Below are 18760 nucleotides of genomic sequence, written 5' to 3' on the forward strand. Positions count from 1 at the left end.
TTACTATTGTTCTGTAGTACAGCCCAAAGTCAGAGATAGTGAATCCTCCAGTTTTATTCATTGTACAGGATTGTTTTAGCTATAATGATTACTTTTGTTTTCTATATGAAGTTGAAAATACTTCTTTCAAGGTTTGCAAAGAGTTGTGTTAGAATTTGGGTGAGAATTGCACCAAATCTGTATATTGCTTTTTGGAAGATGACCATTTTTATTATGGCAATTCTACTGATCCATGAGCATAGTAGATCGTTCCACCTTCTGATATCTTCTTCAGTTTGTTTCTTCAGAGACTTTACATTCTTTTGTCTTATTTATTTATTTATTTATTTACACTCCAGATTTTATTTCCCCCATTCACCCTCTGACTGCTGCACACCCGTACCTCCAAGAGGCTGTTTCCACTCCCCACCCCCCACCTCACCTGACCTCTAAATTTCCTGGGGTTTCTAGTCTCTTGAGGGCTAGGTGCATCACCTCTGATTGAACACAAACTCACCAGATGTCCCATGACAGAAGAATGGATTCAGAAAATGTGGTTCATTTGCACAAAGAAATACCACTCAGCTATTAGGAATGAGGATATCCTGGGTTTTGCCAGCAAATGGCTGGAACTAGAAAATATACAGAAGAGACTTGATATTCTTATCATACTTGTTTTTCACTTTTTTGGATAGAGTTATATCAAGGTATTTTATATTATTTGTGACTGTTGAATATGGTGTTGTTTTCCTAATATCTTTCTTAGCAGATATATTATTAGTATAAAGGAGGGCAAATGACTTAATTTTTAGATAATTTTGTATCCAGTCACTTTGCTGAACGTATTTATCAGCTATAGGAGTTCTCTGGTAGAATTCCTTGGATGACTTATGTACAATATCATATTATCTGCATACAATGATACTTTAGTTTTTACTTTCCAATTTGTGTCTCTTTGATCTCCTTTAGACTTATTACTCGAGTTAGGACTTCAATACTACATTGAAGAGATAGGAAGACAGTGAACAACCTAGTCTTGTTTCTGATTTTAGTGGAATTGCTTTAAGTTTCTCTCCATTTAATTTGATATTGGCTATTGTAGGAGGAGCTAATGTGGGGGTAGTTAGAGTAAGAGGAAAAATGAATAGGAGGAGCGAGAGAGAGCAGGGATGTAGGAGGATGGAGAACCACACAGGTATGGAGGGCAGTGGTGGGGATCAACTTATAATTAGGTTAGCTAATTGGGATACAACTCTCTTTGTATGGGCATCTTGTAATTAATCATTACAAAACATATTGATAATCTACAAGAATGAGAGTCTCATTCTCTTACTGGGCCTGCATGGATGTCAGAATGGTCTTGGCAATGCCCAGCCTTTCGGAGACAGCGTGGAAGATTGGCAGAGCCACTTCCCACAGTGACGTCTCATGGGTGGCAGGGCTGGTGTTTCTGGCGGGCTGGTTCTGGCTACTGTGCACACATGGCCTCTGGCCACAGAATATGGCGGCTGAGCTAGGCAGAGCCGCTGCAGCTTAGATAGTTGGCTTGGCCAGTGGCAGATTTTAAATACCTACTATAACAGGCTATTATTTTCCTGTATATTGACTTTATTGTTTTTAGTTATGGTCTTTGTATCCATGATCACTCCAAGATTTTTAACACAAAGGGGTATTGGATTTTTGTTAAAATGTTTTCAGCATCCAATGAGATGATCATCTGGCTTTCTTTCTTTCTTTTTTTATTTATATGTTGGATATTTTGACAGACTTTGTATGTTGAACCATTCTTGCATCTGTGAGAGGAAGCCTATTGAGTCATGGTGGATTCTGTTTTTGGTGTGTTCTTGGATTTGGCTTGTAGTATTTTATTGGGTATATTTGCATCAATGTTCAAAAGGGAAATTGGTTTTAAGAGCACTTTGTTGAGTCTTTGTTTGCTTCGGGTATCATTGTGACTATGACCTCAGAATGAGCTTGTCAATGTTCCTTTCATTTCTATTTTGTTAAATCCTTTAAGGAGTATTGGCATTATCTCTTTATTGAAAGTCTGGCAGAAATCTGCACTGAAACCATGTTTCTCTGGTTAGTTGTTGTTGCTGTTTGAGTTGGGAGGTTTTTTTTAAATGACTGCTCCTATTTCCCTGGGGGTTATAGGACTATTTAGGTAGTGTACATAATCTTGAGTTAACTTTGATAAGTGATATCCATCTACAAAATCATCCATTTCATTTAGATTTTCAAATTTTGTCAAATACAGACTTGAAATAAGACCTAATGATGCTTTGAAGATCCCTCAGTGTCTGTTGTTATGCCTTCTCTTTCTTTTTTGATTCTGTTAATTTGGATATTGTCTCTGGATCTTTTATTTAAATTGGCTAAGGGTTTGCCTATCTTGTTGATTTTCTGAAGCAATCAGATCTTGCTTTTGTTCTTTCATTTTACTTTTGTTTACATTTTATTTCAGTCCTGGGTTTGATTCTTTCCTTTTTTCTACCCCTTTAGGTGTGGTTACTTCATTTTTCCCTAAAGCTTTCAGGTGTACTTTTAAATTGCTATTATAAGAATTCTCTAATGTCTTTATAGAGGCACATATTGCTATGAACTTAGCACTGTTTTCATTATGTCCCATAACTTTAGGTATGTTCTGCCTTTATTTTAATTGAATTTTCTAAAGTCTTTAGTTTATTCCTTCCAACAGCTTGAGGTTCCAATGTTGAGGTTGGCTATGTGACCAATTATATGGTCAATCTTGGAGAAAGTTCAATGAGATGCAGAGAATAAGGTATATTCTCTGAATGGGTAAAGTGTTCTGTAGTAGATATCTGTTAGGTTCATTTGTCTCATAATGTCTGTTAGCTTCACTGCTTCCTTGTTTAGTTTCTGTCTCAACTGCCTGTACATCGATGAGAGTTGGATGTTGAAGCCTCACACTATTAACATGTGGTTTTTGATGTGTGATTTAAGTTTTAGTAACATTTCTTTTATGAATATGGTTCTCCTTTTATGTGGGGCATAGATATTCACAATTGATAAACATCTTGTTGAATTTTTCCTTTGTTGAGTATGAAGTTTCCTTCCCTATATCTTTTGATTAATTTTGGTTGAATGTCTATTTTATTAGATAGTTGAATGCTTGCTTCAGCTTATATCTTGAGCCCATTTTCTTGTATGCAGCAGAATGATGGATCCTGTTAATGCATCCACTCTCTTAGCTTGTGTCTTTTTATTGAGGAATTGAGTCCACTGATGTTGAGAGATATTAATGGCCAATGAGTGTTAATTCCTATAATTTTAACGTTGGTAGTGGTAGTGTGTGGGGATATGTTTCTCTATTGGTTTTGTTGGTGTAGAATTATTTATTGCTTGAGTTATCTTGATGTAGTTACCATCTTTTTATTGAAGGTTTTCTTCTAATATCCTCTGTAGGGCTGGATTAATGGAAAGACATTGTTTCAATTTGGTTTTTCATAGAAAATCTTGTTTTCTCTGTTTGTGCTGATTGAAGGTTTTGCTGGGTTAGTAGCTTGGATTGGCATCTGTAATGTCTTAGAAACTGTCAGACATCTACTCAGGCCCTTCTAGCTTTTAAAGTCTCTGTTGAGAAGTCTGGTGTATTTCTAATAGGTCTACCATTGTATGTTACTTGGCCTTTATCCCTTTTGTCTTTTAATATTTTTCTTTGTTTTATACATTTAGTGTTTTGATTATTTTATGGTGGGAGGATGTTTCTTCTTGGTCCAATCAAGTGATCCATAAGCTTCTTGTACATTTATAGACATCTCTTTTTTTAGGTTAGAGAAATTTTCGATGATACTGTTGAAGGCATTTTCTCGGTTTTTGAGTGGTAAGTTTCTCCTCCTCCTGTTCCTATTATTCTTATGCTTGGTCTTGTCATTGTATCTTATATTTCTTGGATATTGGAGTAGGGGTGTCTCTCCAAAAGATCCCTAATGCTTGTAGCTTTTTGGACTGCAGGTAGAGGTGTGGACTGGTAGATGGATCACAGAGGGAATATGACTGACTTTACAGCTCCTGGGCTTGATGGGGGACCCAGTGGGCACGGGCTTGGGGCTTGGGGGTTGGGGATCTCATCTGTTTGTTTATTGTGGTATTAAGTCTGGGAGGAGTACAGGGAGGAAGACTCATATCATAAGCAGAATATATCATGTAAGAAAAGAATGCATCTTCAATAAAAGGGGATAATGATTGAAAAATGAGTTAAGTTTGAAAGTGAAACATATTTTCATCTATGCAAAAAAATCTCTGGTGGAAGAACAGATCCTTGACCTCATGAAGGCTGGACGCCCCAGGGGGTGGGAATTTTGAGGGTGGGGAAGTGGGAGTGGGGGGGTAGGTGGGGGTTACATCCACGGAGAAGAAGGAGGCGGGGTAAGGGGATGGGGGGTTCCCGGGTGGGTGGGGGATGGGGTAAGGGGATAACATATGAAATGTAAATAAAATATCCAATAAAAAAAATCTCTGACTTAAATTGTGAAGAATAATGACTTGTATTTTCTCCCTCCAAATGCTTTGGGAACTATGTGTTCCTTACTTTCTCTGGCAACATCAAACCAGTGTCACTCAAACCTATGAGCAAGAGCAGTCTGTCTTAAGACTCTGTAGAGTTTATCTTTGTGTAATACTGAATCAAGCTGAACCCACTGCCTGAAAACAGAAAAAAAAATGTGCAAAGCAAATGAATAAATATTTAGAGTTCATACTGATCATATATAGTGTATTGCCAATAATGATGTTAACAGGTGAGATAAACTCAGAAAGTCTCACAGAAAATAGGCAATGGGACCTTTGAGAACAACTATGACTTGAATGGTATTAGGTATTATTTCAGATGCTGTCTCCTAAGACAAAGACATTAAGATTAAATCCCAATAGAACTAAAAATATCTAACATAAATAAAATATCTCAATCCCAGGTAGAAAGAAATTACTCTATTCATCTTGGTTTTGCTCCTTTTACTAATTTTTTATAATTTGAATATTTCTATTAATGAATTTGAAATAGCATAAATTCTGGGCCTTTTTCAGTATCTATGACAATAGAATTGTAGTATAGGTTTTCCCTCTTACCCATATATCTTTTAGACCAAAAAAAATTCTCTTTTATTTACTATTAGTGAAATGCTATGAGAGATAATGACAGTACAAGTGAGAAAACGACCTTCCTCATCTTCTCAGCTAGTATTGAGTGAATGTCCTCATGTTGCCAGGCACTGAGGATATTAGGGATATAATCATGAACAAGACAGACAGATTTCCAAACTAGAAGTTTTTTTTTAATAAAAGAGAAGAAAATATAATAGTAAATATAACTACAATTATAAAATATTGATAAAAATAATTCAGTTCAAATGATGATTAGATAAATGAAAGAGATAGAAATATTGAGTTCAAGATTGGGGTCTTTCCTACTTGGTGGTCAGCTCACTCTTCTCTGATGAAGTAGCCTTGGCTCTGACTTAAAGGATGACATGCAGCAGTCCTTTCAAGACCAGCGATAAGCAATCAGAGTAAACTAAGGTATAGGATTGAAGTGAGCTTAGAATAAATGGTAAGAAGTGAAGCAAGTACTTGAGAGACACAGTATGTATAAGGTGCTAAAAATGCCAAGTAGGAACTGTGCATTGGATAAGCTCAAAGTCAGGAAAGAGAAAGCACACATTTTTCTGAGAAACCTAAGAATCTATCTCTTATAGTTGAAATATTATTATTTTGAATTGTATTAAATTCATTAGATGTATTAAATGTATTAAATGTATGCAGGGAGAATTGAGAAAAACTATAAGCCTTGTTCATCAATAAATGAACTTAGTACTCTTATGGTACTCCTGAATGTTTGAATGTGTGGTTCTTTGATTCTTGGGCCTTCACTTGGGTTTTTGTTTAGTTTTTTTTTTTTTTTTTCAATTTAACCTCTGTTGGTTTCTTACTTTTTTATTACTGTTATCATTCTTTAATCTTCCTTTACAGTGCAGTCTGTAACGTCTCTCAGTCTACCCCCTACCACTCCCCATCTTTTTACCTCTCAGTCTGCCACATGGACTCCATGTTAAAGAAACATCTTTAAATATTTGAAACTAAGTTTCTTCTATGAGAGATCATATGCAACATTTGCCTTTCTAGGCATGGGTTGGTTCACTATAAAATTTTCTAGTTCACATCAAGTTTCTTTATTTCTGTTTACTTACTACAAATTTCCTAAATTCCTTTTCCTTTATAGCTGAAGAGAATTCAATGGTGGGTATCTACCTCAGGTTTATCATTCATTCCTCAGTTAGTGGGTGTCCAGGTTGATTTTATTCTGTTCTATTTTAATCTTTACAAAATATATTGAACCTGAGCGTATGAGTATCTATGCAGGAGAATACCATCTTTGACAATGTCATGAGCAGTATATCTGTGCCACATTTGGTTTTGAAAATCTCCATGCTAATATCTATAGTGGCAATGCCACTCCCCCGAAGTCTCCAAAAGTGAGTATGTCCTCCTTTTCCCCACTTTACCAAACTATTGTAATTTGTGTAATTTGATTTCTGCATGATAAGTTTCTTTTTATTTGAGTAAAATGAAATTAGTTTTAATTTACAGTTTCTTGATGGCAAAGGATGGTGACCAATATTTAAAATTAATTAAGTTATTTATTTAATTCACATCCTGACTGGAGTTTCACCTCCCTCCTCTCCTTCCAGCTCTTATCCCTCTATCTCCTCACCCATCAACTTCTTTTCTTTATTCATGAATAGTAACTTATCCAACATAAAAAATCATGGACCAAAAAAGAAAAGTCAATTATATGCTAACATGAATGTCTGTGGGAATTTATCTGCTTATTTTATCCTCATATCTGACTCTCTGCTTTTACTTTTCTGTAGAGTTAGTGATTCTCACAAAAATTCCTGGTGTTCTTCTATTTTGCTTCAGTTCTATAGCATGCCTAATTCCTGTCAACCATGTTTGTCATCTGTCCTGAGAATTAAAGATATTTAAAAGATTTTTTTGTCTCATTTTTTAATAAGAATAAAATATAAGACAAAATGAAACCATTATATCAAAGTTGGATATGAAAACACACAGAAGCTCGTAGTGGGGTGGTGAGGTTCTAGGATCTAACACTGTTACTTATGCTATGTTGTGCTTATAGACTGGATCCTGGTATGGCCGCCCTCAGAGTGGTCCAACAAGCAGCTGCAAGAGTCAGGTGCAAATACTTACACTCAACCAACAGAAGCTATGAACCCTGTGGTTGAATTAGGGAAAAGCTGGAAAGCTGAGGAGGAGGACAACCTCATAAGAAGACCAGCAGTCTCAACTAATCTGGACCTTCAAGATCTCTCAGACACTGAGCCATCAACCAGGCAGCATACACCAGCTGATATGAGGCCCCTGACACATATACAATAGAGGACTGCCTGGTCTGGCCTCAGTGAGAAAAGACAGGTACTTAACCCTCAAGAGACTTGAGGGTCCATGGATTGGAGAGGTTTGATGGGGTGGGAGGGAGTGGGGACATCCTTTTGGAGATGGAGAGGAGACCAAGGAAGAGATATATAAATGGAAACCTTGAAAAAGTGATGGAGGTTGAGAAATGAAGGGGATAAAGAGTTATGAGGCAGATTTACCATAATTAAAAATATAGCCAGGCATGATAGCACAGCCTGTAAATCCCAGTAATCACTATACTAGGGAGGTAGAGAAAGGTAAGTTTCTTACTTCAAAACCAGTATGGTCTACACAATGGGTTTTAGAACAGTCAAGGCTACCTAGAGTAGTGACATTGACCCCCACGCTAATATTAATTAATTAATCCATATAAAAACATTTAGAAGCCTACATTTTGAAAGCTAATTTTAAAATATAATTGCAAATAAAGTTTTGTGAAGTGAATATTCTTCATATGTTAATAAAGCTATACCCCAAAGCCACAGGATTTTAAACAAAATCTTAATGAAATATTATGGGATACATCTTGATGAGTCATTGGGTAGTTATGTCCAAGATGCCTCCAAAACAATATAGGTTATTGGAGTTCAATTGATTTCCCACTAGAACTAAACTTTAAGTCCTTATTACTTAAAATAGTTTAAAGTCAAAACATGAAATCAATCTGTAACTGAGCTGGATGCTTCCTTCCACATTGCTAATTCTTTTAGTGGTGAGAGGTTCTAGGCAGATGTTGGGGGTAATAACATCAGCAAAGTACTTATTTGGCTGTAAATTCTGTGAACAACAATACCAACATGCCAGGAATAATGTATCCATTGGATTTTTAATTCACTTAACAGGAGGAATTATTGCCTGGTACTGTAAACCTGACCAAAAGCTCATAGTTCGGTTTGTCAATGGACTTAGGTAGAGTTGGTGCCATTTGAAATAGGGATTTAGGTAGAATCGGTGCTATCTGTAACATTGTGTTTTTCCACCAGGTCATTTTGTTCCCAGAAATAATGACTCTGAAACTTTTATATATGAATATATACCTAGGCTAATAGTTTTGGCATTTGACTAATTCAAAACTGAAGTACCTCTTTATTCTATTCTATGCCATGTCACATAGCTGGTTACCTGTTCCTCAGGTTTATGCAGCCCTCTTCCTTTCACATTCTCAGGCAATTCTCATCCTCCCCACCCCATCTTTATCCCAGATGTCCTCTCTCTCTCTCTCTCTCTCTCTCTCTCTCTCTCTCTCTCTCTCTCTCTCTCTCTCTCTCTCTCTCTTCAACATGACCCACCTTCTAATCATTGGCCATAGGCTTTGAATCAATAGTTGAAATGTCAACACATTGCACAAAAGATTCCTTGTACACTTAGGGGAGAAATTACTATAGTTCCTTTGCTAAATAGATATCATGGTATCCAAATATTTTCTGTAAGATTATGCTTATTCCCAATGATTTGCATTGCATTCATCCTGGGTTTTATTTTTTGTGTTTGACAGCTAAAGCAGAGACTCATAAGTGGTCAAAGTGCTAAAATTAAGTGACTGTTGAGTCTTCATCCCACAAAGGGACATCTATGAACACTATTCAAATATAAGGAAATGCCATGGAAGAGGTGGTGGACAGAATGCAAAATCGGAAGACAGAGAAGAGTGCTGTTAGGTGCTATCTTTGGTACATGTAATGGATGTCACATCCATGAACTTACATAGCAATGATCAACTACTTAAGTTCTGCTTAATCAAGATTCCACCAGGAATTGGAGAAGATGCCAAAAGATCCTATTCCTTAAAGAGCTATAAGCAATTAGACTGCTAGGGTGGGATAAATTATATTTCTCAGTGACTTGTCTATTATTAACTGGACTTTGTTTAGGTAGATACTTTCCACTTACGGTCATACAGGTAACCCTTCTTGAGAGTAGTGGGATACAAGGAAAAGAAAGATATGGAGAAGTAGGGGATTTGTTGGTAAGAAGACATTGAAACATGGGAGGAAATAACAGAAGACCAAAGTAATGAGAAATTAGGGTACTATGAAATAAATGATTTGTGTGATAAAACAGTTTGTCAGAATGTTTTCATAAATCTGAGCATTTCCTTTAACAAATGACTTAAAGACAATTTTGTAAAACATATTAATACCTTAACTACAATTTTCTTGTAGCAATATATGGTTTATTTTATTTTTTATTGGATGTTTAATTTACATTTCATGTTACCCCTTACCCCATTCCCTGTCCCACCCAGGAACCCCCTATCCCATTAACCCTCCTCCTGCTTCTCTGCGGATGTGCCCCTACCTACCCCCACCCACTCCCACCTCCTCACCCTCAAATTCCCTCCCACTGGGGTGTCCTGTCTTCATGAGACCAAGTATCTCTTCTCCCACCTATGCCCAACAGGGCCATCCTCCCTTACATATAGAGCTGGAGCCATGGATCCCTACCAAAGTGCTCCCAGGTTAGTGGATTAGACCCTGGGAGCTGTGGTTGGTGGGTATTGTTGCTCTCCTCATGGGGCCACAAACCCTTTCCTACAATCTTCACTCTAACTCTTCCATTGAGATCTCCATGATCTTATTAAGAAAAAAAAGAAGGAAAGTAAAAAGAAATGCATATATTTTTAAAAACAAACTTTCCACACCAGTTTGTATAAATCATCAAGCATAAAAACCTACATTTAGTATTTGTCAATTATAAACAACAGAAATCTTCATTGGGTTGGTTTCAATTTCTCTTCTTTTGGAAGATCAAAAAGGCCAGAGTACATTCCACTGGCCATGTGAGTCACATTTCTTCATCTAACTTCAAAGGAGATACAATTCTACCTGATGACTGGAAGAAACCCAAGTAAATTTGATAAAGTACAGTATTAAGGAGGCTGGGTTTCTGACTGGATATGATGAACAGAATTCTAATACTCTCTGATGGGCATGATTGTCAGGAAATAAACTTGTTGTACAAAAAAATAAAATTTTATAAATTTGTATGATGTCATCTTTTCACTATTCTTTCAAATCTTATATAATTCTCAAAACGTGGATTGTATCAGCACTGGGTGATCTGAGCTCCACAGTGACCTATGATGGACTGGGCATCACCACCCTGGTGTCCTTGGAAGCCTCTGCCTTCCCCCGGCTGCTGCTTGATCACCTCCTCTATTACAACAGAATTCATCACTTTGCTTTCTCAATATACAACATCTTCTACATTCGACTTTTCCTCTGAATCATTTATAAAATATAAGGGTAAAAGTCTGGTAAGATAAGTTTACAGATCACAGTAGCTTATTATTGAGCCAAATTGATTCAATAAAATTGATGAGAATATAATGGGAACACATTCACTGCATTAAATGTCTGTTGTTAGGTTCAAGTTTGTCACCCACAATATGATGCTCAAACAAAATGTTTAAGTCATAGAACACAAAATATGAAATTGTGATTACGTTTACATGTAGGATGAGTAAAGAAATTCTTGGGAAAGTAGGTAGCAAGATTGGTTCAAAATGATAAAATAGGATACAATGTAGTCATGGTTCTTTGCCAAGCTGTCCAGCTCCCAGCATCAATCCTCCTATCTTCTCCCTTATTAGTCGCTATGGTAGAATCAAATAATTTCTTGTTGAAAATATCTTGAATTATAGAAAGTATTTTAAAGTAATAAAAGTGAACAGTATACTCAGTTTCTTATTTTGCAAGTGTTCCCTCCACATGAGATTGCTTCTGTTACATTATTCTCTAATCTTATGCAGAAAGAACATATTATTGCTAAGAAACATTTTATGTTCTTACACCTACATGACTATATACACAATGGAGAATGAATATGTGGCATTGGCAATTAAATGTGAAAATAAATAATGTTTTATTAAGAGGACTCCTAAACTACTCATGTCATGTGAACCTTTTTCTTTTTCTTCTTTTATATTCCTGTTAGTAAGACTAAATTATTTTCTTGTGCAATATATTTGATTATAGTTTTTCCTGCCTCCACTCCTCCCAGATCCTTCCAACCCTCCATTTTCTCCAGATCAAGTCCCTTCTGCCTCTCATTAGAAAAGAGCAGACGTTGGAGAGATACCTACCAAAAATAACAAAATAAAATGTAATAAAGTGAAGCAAAAACTATCATATTAAAGTTGAATCTGGCAACACAGTAGGAGGAAGAGTCCCAAGAGCACCACAAGTGTCAGAGATCCATTCATTCTCACAGTCAGGAGTCCCATAAAAATACAAAGATAATAGTTATATATGCAGAGGACCTGGTACACATTTCTGTAAGCCCTGTGTCTGCTGCTTTAGTCTCAGTGAGCACATATACATCATGCCTAATTGATTCATATGGCTTTGGTTCCTGGTATTCTCCTTCCCCTTTGATTCTTATAATGTTTCTTCCTACTCTTCTGCAGGAATCCCTGAGCTCTGAGAAGAGCAATTTGATGGGTAGCTTCCATTTAAGCTCTTTCTCCACATAATATCTGTTCCCATTTGCTTCCAGAGGAAGCTTCTCTGATCATGAATGCAAAAGGTCTATGGGTGAAGCAAAATAACATTAAAAATAACTCTGTTAATTTTTTTCAGATGAGAAGTACATGATTTTACCTTATAACTCTGAGTTAACTAATCTCTGCTTCTGGGTTACCCAAGTGGTATTAGGTATGAGTTCCATCTAATGGAATGGGCCCTAGGTGGAGTCAAATGTTGGTTAGCTGCTTTGTTAATTGGTGCTTTCTGCAATATTATCCATTTATGTTTTATTTTTCAATTTAACGTAGTACAGGATTTGAAATTGTGTCCTTAAGATTCTCTGAATTTGTTCCATGTCTGTTGTTATGTCCTTTTTACTTGAGATTTTTTAAAATTTCTATATTGGATATTCTCTCTCCCTGCATTTTAGTTTAGTGTGGAGGGATGTTTCTTTATCATGTTAATGATTTTCTCAAAGACTTTTTTGACTTTTTTGTATTGTTTTCTTTGTTTCTATTTCATTGATTTCAACCCTCAATTTGATTATTTCTTGCCATCTACTACTCCTTTTATATACAATTACTTCTTTTTTATTATACAGGTGTGCTGTTGATACTCTGAGATCTCTCCAAATTTTTTATGTAGGCACTTAGTGCTATAAACATTTTTTCTTAGCACCTCTTTCATTGTGTTTCATAAGTTTTGGTATGTAATATATTAATTTTCATTGAATTGCACGAAATTTTTCATTTCCTTCTTTATTTTAGTCTTTGATCCAGTTTTTATTCAGTGGGGGAAATGTTCAGTTTCCATTCGTGAAATTGTAAGATTACTGTTGGTTCTGTTGTTTCAATACGTGGTTGTCAGATAGGGAGATATTTCAATACTCTTGTCACTACTAAGGTTTGCTTTGTGACTGAGAATGTGGTCAATTTTGGGGAAATTTCCATATGTACAGAGTAGAAGGCATATTCTTTTGTGTTTTAATAAAATGTTCTATAAATATCTGTAAGGTCCATTTGGTTTATAATACCTGTTAGCTCGGATGGATTTTTGTCTGGATGACTTGTTCATTGATGAAAATGTGCCATTAAAGCCTCCCACTCTGTGTGTGTGAAAGTCAATTATGTGACCTAAGCTCTAGTAGTGTTTCTTTTACAAACTTGGATGTGTTTATGTTAGGAGCATAGAATATAAGAATTAAAATGTAATATTAGTGGATGTTCCTTTGATGAATATGAAGTGACCTTTTTATCTCTTTTGATTAACTTTTGTTTGAAGTCTATTGTTTTTAGGTAATAAAATCAGCTTGGTTCGTAAGTCTATTTGCTTAGAATATCTTCTTTCAACCCTTCACTCTAAGGTAATGTCTATTCTTTAAGTTACAGTGTGTTTCCTGGATGTAGCAGAGGGTGGATCCTATTTTCACATCCATTCTCTTAGTCTGTATCTTTTTATTGGGACATTGAGACCACTGGCACTGAGAGATATTAATGACCAGTGGTAATTGATCCCCATTATTTTAATGCTGGTGCTTATCATGGCTGTTGTGGTGATGGGGTATGTGTAAGTGTGTGTGTATGTTTGTGTGTGTGTGTGTGTGTTTGTTTGTGTGTTTGTCTTCTTTTAATTTTGCTGATGTAAGATTATTTTCTGTTTTTAATGTGTGTAGTTAAACTCCTTAGGTTTGAGTGTTCCTTCTAGCTCCTTCTGTAGAACTGGATTTGTAGATACATGTTTGAATTTGGCTTTATCATGGAATATCTTATTTTCACCATCTGTGGTAATTGAATGTTTTTCTGGGTGTAGTAGACTGGTTTGCATCTGTTGTCTCTTGGAATCTGCAAGACATCTCTCTAGACCCTTCTTGATTTTACAGTCTCCATTGAGAAGTCTGTTGCAATTATCAAAAGTCTGCCTTTATATTTCACTTGGTCTTTTTCCTTTGAAAATTTAATATCCATTCTCTATTCTGTAGTTTAAGGTTTTGATTATTATATTGAAAGGGATTTTCATTTCTGGTCCGGTCCATTGCTTTGAGTTCTGTAAGCTTCTCATACCTTTGTAAGAATCTCCTTCTTTGGATTAGGAAAATGTTCTTTTATGATTTTGTTGAAAGCGTCTGGAGGTTGAGCTGGTTTTCTTCTTCCTCTGTACCTACTGTTCTTAGGTTTGGTCTTTTCACCAAATTTGGTCTTGTACCAAATTTCCTGGATGTTTTGTGTCAGGAGATTTTTAGACATAAAATTTTCTTTGGCCAATGTATCTATTTCTTCTATTTTACCTACAACACCTAAGATGTTTTTTCTTCCACTTCTTATATTCTGTTGGTGTAGCTTGCCTCTGTACATCCTTTTCAAATTTCTAAATTATTTACTTCTTGAAGTCTCTCAGTTTTTTTTGTTTTGTTTTGTTTTGTTTTTTTTTTGGTTGGTTTGGTTTGGTTTGGTTTGGTTTGGTTTGGTTTTTCAAGACATGGTTCCTCTGTGTAGCCCTGGCTGTCCTGGAACTCACTCTGTAGACAAGGCTAGCCTCAAACTCTCAAACACAGAAATCTGCCTGCCTCTGCCTCCCAAGTGCTGGAATTAAAGGCATGTGCCACCACCGCCCAGATTCAGTTTGGTTTTTTAATTGATTCAATTTACAATTTCATGTCTTGAATAGTTTTATTTATTTCCAACCACTGTTTATATGTTTTTTCTTGGATTTTCTTAAGGAATTTATTCATTTCCTCTTTAAAGATCTCTATCATATTCATAAAGGTTATTATAAGGGATTTTATTTCTTTTCATTCTTTTTAAATTTGTTTTACTTATTTACATTCCAATGTTGTCTTCCTTCCTGGCCCACCTCAAGAGTTTTTCATCCAATCTACCCTTCCCTTTGTCTCTGAAAGGGTACTTCTCACTACTCCTTTACCCTTTTACCCTTTCCTGGGGCATCAAGTCTCTACAGGATTAGATGAATCCTTTCCCACAGAAACCAAAGAAGATCCTCTGCTACATACATGCCAGAGGCCATGAACCAGCCTATGTATGCTCTTTGGTTGGTGGCTTAAACTCTGAGAGCTCTAAGAGGTCTGGGTTAGTTAATATTGTTGTTATTCCTATGGGGTTGCCGTCTGCTTTAGCTCCTTCATGCCTTCCTCTAATTCTTCCATAAGGGTCCCTTACCTCAGTCCAATGGATGGCTGTAAGAATCTGCATCTGTCTCAGTGAGTTTCTGGTAGAGCCTTACAAAGGGCAGTCATGCTAGGCTTCTGTCTGCAAGCACAACATGACATCAATAATAGTGTCCAGATTTCAGTGCCCTCTCATGGGATGGATCCCAAGTTGAGCCAGTCACTGGATGGCCTCTATACCACTCTTGAACATATATCCAAACGATGCTTCACCTTACCACAAGGACAAGATCTTTTTCTTTCGAGTCAGTTATTTTAGAATATTCAGGGCCTGCTGTGATAGGACAGCTGGGATTGAGTCATGACTACCTATTTCCTGATTTTCTGGCCTGTTCAGCTGGTGTGTTCATATGAAATGTCTACTGATGTTGTAGGCTGGATAAATGGGATGATCTGGGAGAATACAGATTGAGGGATAAGGTCTTTGAGATTGTTTTGGGATCAGGTAAGAGGAAAGGGAGACTAAAAGTTTCCACCAACAGAGCTGGGGATGAGACTTGGGGGACTGTATCTCAGGAGCAGTAGGAGAGATGTGAATCTGCCCTCAGCCTACTTGTTTCCCTGGGAGGAATGGCTCTTAGGTTAGCATGAAGTGCCTGGTGGACTTGCAGTCAGGAATGAAGAGGCTGTATGTTTTATTTTCCATTTTTATTGGTTATTTTATTTATTTATATTTCAAATGTATTCCGTTTCCCAGTTTCTCCTCTGGAAACTGCCTATCCCACCCCCTCTCCCCCTGCTTATATGGGGGTGTTCCTCCACCCACCCACCCACTCCTGCCTCATTTCCCTAGCTTTCCTCTACACTGGGGCATTGAGCCTTCACAGGACTGAGGACTTCCCCTTCCATTGATACCAGATAAGGGCATCCTTTGCTACATATGAAGCTGGAGTCACTGGTCTCTCCATGTGTACTATTTGGTTGGTGGTGTAGTCCCTAGGAGCTCAGGGCTGTCTGGTTAGTTGATATTGTTGTTCTTCTTATGGGACAGCAAACCCCTTCAACTCTTTCAGTCCTTCTCTTCACTCCTCTATTGGGGTCCCCATGCTCAGACTGGTGGTTTGCTGAGGGTATCCACATCTGTATTGGTCAGGCTCTGGCAGCACCTCTCAGGAGATAGCTATACCAGGCTACTGTCAGCAAGCACCTTGGCATCAGCATCTTGGCATCAGCAATAGTGTCTGGGTGTGATATCTGCACTGGGATTGATCCCCAGGTGGGGCAGTCTCTGGATAGCCTTTCCTTCAGTCTCTGTTCTACGTTTGTCCCTGTATTTCCTTTAGACAGGAGAATTCTACGTTAAAATTTTGGAGATGGATGAGTGGCCACATCCCTCAGCCAGAGGCCATGCCTAACCTCTGGATATGGTTTCTACAAGTTGTCTCTCCCCTTTGTTGGGTATTTCAGCTAATGTCATCCTTGGTGAATACTGGGATTCTCTTGTTTTCCTGGTATCTGGGACTTTCTGGTGGCTACCCCCAGTTCTCCATCAGAGGAGAATGTATCTTAAGGTGGATAAAATTGGGTATCCACAGGACATGGGAGCAGGGAGGAGAGGAAGTTACAGCTGGTATTCTGTTGTGGCACTAGGGACAAATGAACAGGATTTTGTCTGGAGAAACAGACAGACAAAATTATCTTACTATTATTATCACAAAAAGACTTCTAAGAATCCTCCAATTGATCGTATATGATCATGAAGTCAACCTTGATATTTATAAGTCACTGGAAATTTTCAGGGCTTTTTTAGTGACTAAAACATAATATTTTGTCTACTGCTTAAAAAAGACATGTGGTTATCCAGCACAGTTTAATTCATACGTTCTTATAGCACTCATTTCTCAAGGCATTCATGATGCCAAAATGGGAATAAAGCAAAATATTGCAAAATATTAACAGTGAAAGAAAGTTTTAGAATAAATTAATTTGGTTATTACTAGACTGTAATAGAGAACAAATTTGAATTTACATATTTATCAGACTACCCCTTTTTATTGACCTGCAGATTTTTCTGGGACATTTTCAATGTTTGGAAATAACTCTAGCATTGGGATACAGCTCTAGCCTATGTTTTAAAAAATATATACAAAGACTTTCTACATTAATAAAACTATCAGTACATTGGTTTCTTTCTTAAATATTATTTTTAAATTACTTAAAGTCACTTACTTACATCTATTCTTATTTAATTTCTATGGAAGTTAAGACAATATAGTTGAACAGTAAATTTTAAATTTAACAACAATTTTACAAAAAAAATGATGTAGCAATATATTTAACCTAAATTGGGGGGTTCTGCCCTGCCTTTGATTATTCAGGTCCCAGACCATATTAAGACACAAAACCTTTACATTTATAACCCTTTAATAAACACTAGAGCTGGGCAGATATCTGCCCACTAAGGTATTAATGTCTACTTCTCCATTAATGACCCCAAGTTATAACTTGCTATGTTCCTTCTGGACTGCTTTTAACTCCAATTGGCCAGTCCTCATGGCCATGTTTTCGTACTCACCTACCACATAGTGCCTTTTCTATCAAACTTCTCTCCCTCTCCTTACCTCTCATGATCCTGCCTCAGACTCAAGACTGAGAAACAAAACCTCACCTAACTTGCTCTACCCAGATAAAGACTGTCAGCATCTTTATTCAACCAATAGTTTTAAATTAAGAAGCAAGATCATCACTTGTTTACTTGTAGATTCTCTTGTCTCAGATCTTGGGATCCTGTATTTAGAGCTGCAATACACAGAAAAAGACCAAACTTTAGCAGGAAATACTTTAAAGTATAATAATAGGATATTTATGGAACTACCCTAATTACTAATTTTTAACTACTAAAACTATTATTATTATTATTATTATTATCATCATGATTATCATTATTATTATTTAGTTTCCTATTTGTTTCTAACAATGGAGAAAAAGAGTAGAAGTGAGTGTGTAGTGATAAGGGAAGGATCTGGGCAGGGAAGACAAATGATTGTCAAAATATATTTTATAAAACAAAATCTATTTCAAGAAAAAAAAATACAAATAAGTCATCAGTACTGTTCTGGGGTGACTGCCCTAGATTCTCCAAAAAAACCACACACACTTAGGAAATCAAACCTGGTGATTAATCATCTACCAGTAGTACTTCATGAGATTGCAGAAAACAAACTTTGAATCAGAGGTGATGAATATTAAACTGGCTGAAAATAGGATTGGTCAAAATATATCCTGAAAGTTTCATGGAGTATAAGCATTGTGTATGACATAATCAAGAGATGCAAGGACCAGAGGCACTATTCTCAGCTGCAGAACAGAAGGAATGTGATGGAGTGTAAGCAGATCAGATACTCTACCTATAAAGCATTGCATTTGTAGTGTGATAATCTAAAAGATATCACAGAGGGGCAAATTAGGGAAGCAATGTGTCAGAATAAGACAAAACACATGTGTAAACTCATTTGCCAAAGGAAGGCTTTCTGAATAAAATTGCAATTGTTCATACTGTAACATCAGGGATTCATGACACTGAAATGCTTCTGTACACTGAACAAAGAATGCCATCAACTGAGTAATGAGATAGGTCACAAAATGGAATAGGTATATGCTGCAAGTATTATTAGAGTTGTGGAATTAGAAAAAATTTTTTTTTCTTAAAATAACTATGTATAAGACAAAATTTAAG

Source organism: Grammomys surdaster, unplaced genomic scaffold (assembly GCF_004785775.1).
Source record: "Grammomys surdaster isolate TR1022 unplaced genomic scaffold, NIH_TR_1.0 126158, whole genome shotgun sequence".
Classification (NCBI taxonomy): domain Eukaryota; kingdom Metazoa; phylum Chordata; class Mammalia; order Rodentia; family Muridae; genus Grammomys; species Grammomys surdaster.